Source organism: Pogoniulus pusillus, chromosome 18 (genome assembly GCF_015220805.1).
Source record: "Pogoniulus pusillus isolate bPogPus1 chromosome 18, bPogPus1.pri, whole genome shotgun sequence".
In the NCBI taxonomy this organism is placed as follows: Eukaryota; Metazoa; Chordata; class Aves; order Piciformes; family Lybiidae; genus Pogoniulus; species Pogoniulus pusillus.
Window position 1 is genome coordinate 23,646,551 of NC_087281.1, and position 8,968 is coordinate 23,655,518.

At 44.8% G+C, this 8,968-nt stretch overlaps 1 long non-coding RNA gene across 1 annotated transcript; it reads right to left on the reverse strand.

The window, feature by feature from the left end:
- Positions 1–2,328: 2,328 nt before the first annotated feature.
- Positions 2,329–8,594, reverse strand: LOC135183606 (uncharacterized). Its single transcript, XR_010305613.1, has 3 exons — positions 8,469–8,594; positions 8,223–8,306; positions 2,329–2,612 (listed from the first exon to the last, which is right to left on the reverse strand). It is a non-coding gene; the product is annotated as an uncharacterized LOC135183606 (long non-coding RNA).
- Positions 8,595–8,968: the final 374 nt, after the last annotated feature.

The following is an 8,968-nucleotide window of genomic DNA, read 5'->3' on the forward strand; positions in this document are numbered from 1 at the left end:
ACTCCAGGTGTGTACATTAGCTGCTTGGACTTTATCCTGTTTGCCCCTAACAGATCACACTGAGTCACGCTCATTTGACTAATCAATAATTCATTCTTAGTGCTGTAGTTAGTAGCCTGCATCTAGCACAGAATACCAAGAGGGAATCAGTTTCCACCAAACGAAAGGGTTTTGGAAGGTCCACTGTATCCCCTGCTATTCTGCCTGTTTTCTGCCTGCAGACATGTGCTAGCTCCTGTGGGATCAGCTTCTGCATTAGCTCAGGTGCTACTAGTGCTGGTCAGAGTAAAGTGTCATAGAATCATAGAGTTGTTTCTGTTGGAAAACCCCTCTAAGATCATTGAGTCTGACTGTCAACCTAAGATCAGCATGGCAACTAAACCATGTCCCGAGTGCCATGCCCACACATTTGCTGGACACCTCCAGGAAGAGTGACTCCATCGCCTCCCTGGGCAGCCTGTCCCAAGACCTGACCACTATTTCCACAAAGAATTTTTCCCTGGTATCCAATCTAAAACTTCTCTGGCACAATTTCAGTCCATTTCATCTTGTTCTATCACCTGCTACTAGGTAGAAGAGAGCAACCCCTGCCTTATTTCAACTTCCTTCAAGGACTTGTAGAGAGCAATGAAGTCTCTCCCATGTGCCCTAGTCCCAGGTGCCCTGGAATGCTGTTTTGCACTTAATCCTGCAGTGCTTTGGAGTTGGACACCCTTTGGTGTTTCTGGGAAGGAGCAGCTGGCAATACGCTGCCCTGGATATTTTTGTGCCATTTGTCAGCAGGTGACTGTCCTCAGGGTTCCTGAAATGACAGAGCACAGGCCATCTTCTGTAAGATGGTGCAGTTGGTGTTCTGGCTAACTCCAGCTGTGCACTTAGGTGTCTTCAGCTAACTTCTGTCCTTCAGCATACAGCGACCTCTAAGTGGCCCACATCCTAATTCTCATCTGATTTCTGCTACCTGGCCACATCTGGTCAGGAGGTTGCTTCTGTATCAGGGGCCTATCTCAGTGATGACCCCTTCAGAGACCTTCAGCCAGATACCTACAGGTGGGATGCTGAAGAGAAGTCATCACGATCCTCCCAGTCCTCCCCCTGTTGGAGAAAAAAACAGCTGGCTCAAGCAACTTCAGCTATTGCTTAATGAGTCTTGACTCATGCTAATATACCAAACATTTAACCAAATGAAATCAGTGCTAGCTGATGGAGCTTCTCCATTCCCACTGCTCAGTCCAGAGCAAAGGGAAAGGCAAGTACTTCTGACCAAAACCTGGCATAAGCCCCAAGCCCCCAGGCACCAGCTGCAGATATCTGAGCCATAAGGATGCTGTGCAGCACTGAAGCCAGCCTGCACATGGCCTGCACCTGGCTCAAGGTTGTATGTTACCAAAGAAGACAGCTCTTCTGGCAACTGCTTCATTTTCCAAGGTTGTAGCCTTTGGCCTTCTCAACATGTCCAGCATGTCAGAAGTGCTCTGTTACATTTCAAACTGATGGGTTGTTCCCTTCCTCTGGAATCCTCCAGGCATGATCCCCTGGGCGAATGGCTATAGACTTTCCACCAGCACCTCCTCTGGCAGCCTCTGCATCATCTCCTTGCTGTGCACTCTGCCTGAATCAGCCTCACATGCCCGGACTTCTCAGTCCCAGGCAGGGCAGGAACACTGATACAAGCACAGCAGATGTGTTCATGAGTGAAAGAACTGTAGTGTAGAATGAATAAGCATAGCCAACGTCTCTTCAAATAGAAAAGGCCAGCTGCCTCACAGGTGCAAATGCTGCTTCAGCAGAGCTTTGCAGTGGGAGCTGTTTGCCATTGCAGGGTCCCTCAGCAGAGTACCACAAAGGATCAAGGCAAATTCCCCAAATGAAATGCAGTGAAATGGTTCACTGTGCAAAGAGGAGGGTGAGCAGAAATATCAGAGATGGGACTGCTGATCTGCAGAGCAGGACTAGCTAGCCAGTCGTGGCTCTGCATGAAGCACACTTATTCTTGCACTGAGTTTGCTGCCTGGCTTTGTTTGCTTAATTATTTGTTTTCACAGATAGCATGGGGGGTTTGTGCAATCATTTTCTTTGAAAACGGGATTCAGCTCATGTTATTTCGCCTAAATGGGCTGATGTTGAGTGAAGCAAAAGCTGTTTTGCTGACAGCTCTGGTCTCCAGCCAGTGACATGTACTGGGGATGTTGCTCAGAGAATAGATGTCCTGTCAAGCCCTGGCACAAGCACTGAGTATGGCAACTGGGACACATTTGAACCAGCCCCTCAAAAAAATAATAGCACATAGATGCAGCTGTGCCATAAAGACATTTTGAATGGGCAGGAGGGTAAGAGAAGCTTTATTCCAGGTCAGCCTCTCTCTCTTGTGTTTGCAAACTGGTGGCTCTGTTCATGGACTATCCATGGCTCACTTTATCCATGGCTCATTTTCAGGGAAAACAAACTGCTAGGTACTCCATAGCAAGTTCTTTTTTTAAGCCAACACCATACATTTTCCCTTAGCAGGGACACAGCTTGCTCCTTCTGGTTGCTGCTGCCTCACATTGTAATGGTAAGTGGATGCTGTCCTGTGCGGGTCTGGAGCACTGCTCTGATGGCCCTGTGCTGCCCTGCAAAATGAGAGACACACAGTATGAGTGGATGCTAGTCCATGTAACTCTTGTGAAAAGGATGGACTAAACCTGCAATATATATATATATATATATATATAGATAGATAGATAGATAGATAGATAGATATATATATATCCCCAGCAGGATAGAGATAATATGTTAGATTTAATGGTGATTTGGAAACTCACATCCCTTTCTCTGTCCTTCGGAAGAGTTACTATTGCTCCTTGAGGAGAAAAAATAAGATACATGGGGATACAGACAAAAATGGAAAGCAACATCTCTATCCAGTTACAGATGTCAGAAGCTAAACTCTTTGCCCTAGAGCTTATTCCAGAAAAAAAACAAAACAAAACAAAACAAACAAACACTTCTTTTTAGATAGGCAGAAAAAATGCTGGAAATGATGAAACTGATCATATGTTTGAACTTTAATTTTGTTGACAGATGGAAGTTGTATAAGTAGATGCCCCTACATGTTTTATTTGTTGTTGTTGGTTTTGGGTTTAAATCATCTGGGCTTTTAATATTGACCTTTCTGTGAATTGGTGACATCAAGAAAAAAAACTATTACCCAATCCAGATGTTGCCAATCTTCTTCAAAAGTGGCTTTATTTATGAATATTGTGTTTGAAAGAAAGGAGAATTTTTGACATCTTGGGCATCTTAAGCCCTGGTTGTGCTTTACTCTACTGGTGTTTGAAGTTTTCCCTGAACTGACACTAGTGAAGTGTTGCCTCAAGCTGACGCTGTGTGGACCAAAGTTCCTTCCTCCAAGATTTGCCCTAAGAAGTTGATTTTCAAATGCTGAGAGGAAAATGAGTTTGGGAAATGATAATTAGCAAGGAGGAGGCTGATGAGCTTGGCCAAGGATGAGGAAGGCTCTCTTTCAAATCCTGTTCTTAATGCTGCATGGGCTGCATTCAGTTCCAGTGATGGGAAGTACCACTCCAGGAGCCCGAGAGCTGGAGAACTTAGGAACAGTCTAACAGCCTATTTGCCCTTCTTTTCAGCTTTCGTTATCTGGACTATTACTGAGTCATTTTGGGGGCGTGAAGATGTGGCTCTAGGCAGACAGCCACTAGAGTGTGTGGGCATCTGCAAAGTCCAGAGACAGAAGGAACTTAAGAAAACTCCCTTGCTTTGAGAAACCAAATGTGCTCTCATGAAACTGCCCACTGAACTGTATTCAATCTGCTTTACATAAAGTCCTGATGAAATACTGTCTTGTGTAAGCTGGGATTCAAAAGAGTTAGCAAAATTTCATTTATCCAAACCAATTTGTTGGAGTCTGTTATACATTTAAAAAAAGGGGCATGCTTTCAGAGGGTAAAGCCAGCCATTAATACAACCCTGAGATTGGAGCTTTATGATTGCATGTATGGTTTGTGGTTTACACATCAGATAAAAATCCAGCGTAAGGATCAGAATATTTAACTGACATCCAGTTGTAGATTTGATTGGAGCATCCTTTGCTTGAGGTTTATAGCCTGCACAGTTGAGTGGGCAGGATTTCCTGAAGGGTTTGGGCTCCAGGTCATTTGTGGAGGTGAGTCTGGGATGATCACAAGTTGCTTGTGGGAGAGGTGGTGGGAGGAGGAAATGGTGCGAGGAGGTCTAGAATCATCTGTGAGGAAGTGATGTTTGGGGATGAGGAGGTTCCCTACCTCAGACCCTAATTGCTGGGGAAGAGCCATAGGCATTGTTTCAGTGTATATACATTCCACATCACTCTGATAACTTAGGATGGAGAACCACAAATGCTGCTACCCAGCTTTTCACTCTGAAGAAGTCATGGCTGCCAAATCTCCCTCTTTCATTACAGAATGAGCTTTGATGCTCACCAAGAAGATCTGAGAGAAGGTTGGGTCAGTGCTGGCTGGCAACATGCCTGTGTGGCAATAATCCCATAGACTTTGAAAGGAGGCACAAAGGGTTTCTGCACCCTTTGAAGGAGGCTTGTGGTTTTCTGCTGCAGCTTCTTCCTTCTAGGGGAGCACTGGTGAGTGAGTGGACAGAAAAAATAGCTTGTGGCCATGATTTGTGACAAGGCATAGCTGTGATCCTGTCTCTGTATCCCCAGCATTTCATTTGACTGTCAGATCTGTGGTCAGGAGGGAGTTTTCCTTGATCAGATAGACACTACTGGTTGGGCTTTGCTACCTTCATGTTTGGTGCTGACAAATTCTGGTAGTCATGTGGGGCACAGGTGCAAACCACAGCCTGCCACTGCTGGGGCTTGGAGAGAGGTTTGCACTCTTTTTCTGTGGTACATTAGGTTTGTGGTATTTGGCCTTTTCTACAGCTCTGAAGTGTGGTGTTGTGAGGGACTTTGTGACCCAAGGCACGCAGAATAGATGCTTTGTGGGTTCTGTGGACTGAAGTTTCATGTGCAGAGGATTGCACATGCTGACCATCCAGCATATCGCTGTTACTGTCCTAACTGTATGTACCATTGATGTGATTCTGATTTGCATAGATTTATTTGTTGTTCAAGGTGATATTGCTAATGACCCTTGATTTGCAGGGGAGGGACAGGCATGCTTGAGTTTAGCTTTATTTTGGTTTGGTAATTACCAAAATGTCAAAATCTGAGACCAAGTTATTCCTTCCTCACTATGTGTCCAGCACTTGGGACAGACATCAAGTGATCAACCTCAAACAACAGATCAGCTTTGGTTCTCAGACACACAGCCATGAATAACACCCACTTCCCATGTGTAAAATATGAGCTCCAGAACAAATGACAATAAATGAACCCAAATGAATTCTCCCCTCCAGGAAATTATTTAATACTTAAGGCTACCCCATCAGATGCTTCTCTAGGGACTGTGATGTAAGTGTAAAGTACTATCACAACAAGCATATGTGTATATTAGCTCTATTAGCTGGCAGCCTTTAGGTCAGGGTCAAGATGTCTGTACCCGTAGGCTGATGCTACATGTAGTTCTAGCAGGAAAAGAGTTGTTTGAGTCTGCTGATCTCTCTGTAGACATAAAAACAAGCATACTGATGGCTGAGAACCTATCCTGCCGACTCCACTCACTTGACTCTGCAGCTTTCTGCAAAAGGATCATACAAAGACCCAGTGAGAGACAGGGAAATCGGGATGGAGAGTAAGGAAAGGGGAGTAACTCCTTATAACCTGCTATAATTATTGACTGTGGGAGAAGCATCCAGAAGGACAGTGAGTGACAGTGCTGTGCGTTTGTGAGCTTTTTTTCTCTCTTTCCAGGAGATGAACAACTTTGGACAAAGTCCTGACTGATGGAGGCAAGTGAAACTACCAGTGGGTGGTGCATGGGCATCTCTAATGCTTGCAAATACAAGCCTACAAGCCTAGCGCTGCCCTTGCCCGCTGCTTGTATTCTATTTAAACTACAGCAGAGGGAGTGTTGGCAAAGCAGCTCAGAGGAGCACCCTTTTGTTATACCTGCAGCTGCTCCCTTCCCTGTTAGTCCAACCAACACAAAAATAATCACTGTAATAAGGATCATGCGGTTAATGGAGTCACTGTTTTGTGACCATACTGCAGCTGATATGGTTATAGCTTGCTTTTTGCATCTTGTGTCCCTGTGATTTCTCACAGGGAAGGAAACAACTGAAATGCCTCAGGACATTTAGGATCTCTTCACCTGGCTGCAGTTCTCAAAAGCCTTTTTGTCACATTTGCTAGATGGCCACATCAAGACATTGATTTTCCTCATGCTGTTCTCCAGGCTTAGCACTGAGGGACTGCATTTGAAATCAGAGCGAGCTGTGTGTTAAGAAACAGCTCTGGCACAAAAATGTTTAGAATTACTCTTTGTTTCCCTGACTTCTCTCCTAATTTAGATTATGCAGATCCAGATTCCCCCCAGACTTGCCCACAAGATGGAATTCTAAGAAAATAGTGGTTTGTTTCATTTGGGTTTTAACATCCACATTTCTCACAGTTCCTGTTCCAGTTTCAAAGTGGGCTTGAGCTCCTCTGCTAACACTGCTCCAGCTGTTATTTTGGGGGATCTGAGAGAGCGGAGAAAAAAAACAAACAAAGTGTGGGGAATGTGTTACTTACATTTCTCCCTCGTCAGCCTCAGGTTCCTTTAGGTGAGTCAGTAAAGTTACTGACATTCCTCTTTTTTTCAGGTCAAAGAGAGGGATTGGACAAAGGGTGTTATTAACATGGGTCAGTGTATCAAAAAAAAAAAAAAAAAAAAAAGCCTAAATTCAGGCTCCTAATTTTGTATTTTGAGACCCTAAATGAAGGCTTGATCCTGTGTCCTTTGAAGTCAGTTCCAAAGCTTCCACTGAATGCATTATGCAAGATGAAGTCCTAAATTATGGTATAGTTCTTCAAAGTTCTCAACTCCAAAAAAGTCATCACCCAGCCTCTTTGTAAATCACACATCTTCAAGTGTCTAAACATGGAGCTGGTTCTTTCAGGTATTCCATATTTAAAATCCTGCCTGCTGATGCCACCTTTCTTTCTGTCTCAGGAGCCATTGACATGGAAAATGTAACAAGGCTAACAAAGCAGCGTGGCCAGGACACACATTGATTTGCTTTTTTTGGTGAGCAGTGCTGAGCACGAACACTGCAGATTCTGCAGCAGTGTCAGCATAACGTTAACATGGAAGGCATTCCTTGCTGGAACGAGTCAGAAATCAGGTAAGTACATGACCATTTGCACAAGCTTCACATACACTGCTCTCCTGGTAACAGGATGTTGGCAGGTGAAAAGATCACAGGGTCCAAATGAAATGTAAGATGAGATGAGCAATCCCGTAGCAGTAAGTTTAGAAGCTGAGTTCTGTACATTATTTACAGTACATTGTAGCTTTAAGGGGATAAGGCTACCCCTTGCCACTCACGGATTTAGTCTTTTCTGGGAGATTTCTGTGGAGGACTTTCAGCAGTGCAGCAGCCAGGGGGATTTTGTCCGTGCAAGAGGAGTGTTAGAATTGCAAGAGATTTGCAGCAGAACAACTTTCATTCATAAAATGCTCGGCTAGCAGGAAGAAAATGGCACTTGGGGCTTTCCACTAAATAAAGAGAAAAGGAGGACTGAGTTATCTGCTTGTGTAGAGGCTGGCGTAAGGAGGGACCTGTTCACAGTCAACTGTGACAGAGTCAGCGGCAGTTCCTACCTCTGGGACCTGCAGTTTGGCTTTACCTTCGGTTAGTGAACTACCCTTGAAATACCAAGTCTCCCTGTTGTTTGAAGGACATTTTTGGTGATTGCATTCTGGATATGAAAAACTCCTGTTAGTTTGGATGAATATTTATTTCTTCAGAACCCCCCTGCAACAGTTAGTTTGGGTTTTTCATTTGGGTTTTTGTTTGGTTGGTTGGTTTGTTTTTTAGATAAACTGAGAGTATCCTTTTGCAATGTTTGAACAACACCCACCACTCCTCTGCAGAAATGTGATCCCTGAGGGGAAAGGGATTGTATTTTCTTCCAGGCTTTTCACTAGGCCGGATTTCTCCCCTTGCCCAGAAGAAAGGCCATTGATACTGAGGTTGAGGGGTGCAATCCCACAGCCGGGGTAACGAAGGGGCCGGCTGGCAGTTGGGGTAATGAAGGGGCTGGATGGGAACCAGAGTAACTCTTTGCTCAGACAGACCTGTTACTCACCACCCACTCCTGCTCGCGATCGGTGTGATCCGGGTAGCATCCTCGTGTGCTGCACCAAGGGGTGACACAGAATCTGTGAAAAATAAAACAAAGAGAAGCTCAGGTCTAAGATCTACCTAAAGCAAAGGGGTTTATTTTCTTTTTGTTTCATGTGTTTCCCTCAGCCAGCAGGTGCCTCTGTAGAGCAAAGGCTTCGCCTGTATCAATAGGAGCCTGTGGCACAGTACTGGAATACCTGCTTTCGAATCATAATATGGCCTTTTCTTTCCTTGGTGTCTTTTCCCCCTTCCTCCAGCCCAGCCAGCCTGGACTTCTACGCCATCCACCACGCAGGGTTCTGGAAGGACAATAGCAAGAGAGATATTTTATGTATGATGACACATGCATATTGTCACTATATATCCTGTAAGAGCAAATCCTGTGCCTGGTAGAAGCTCAGCTGGGGAATAGATGTCTGTGGTAACCTTAGTGAAACAAAGCTGTCTTTTTGCTCGACAAAATACCTTCCCAGAAAGCAGGATGGGGTATGTCTAGCAGAATCTTCACCCCTTGAGCACGACTCCCTTCTGCATTCTGAGCCAGCCAGTGTGGGCAGGGCCCCTGAAGCCAACGGGGGGTTTGCACTGGGTAAAGAGAAATAAATCCCAAGTGAGGGTCACAACCCTCCCCCCCCTTTTTGTTTTGTTTTGTTTGTTTGTTTAGCACGAAGTGCTAAGAAATCACTGTACCTGAAAA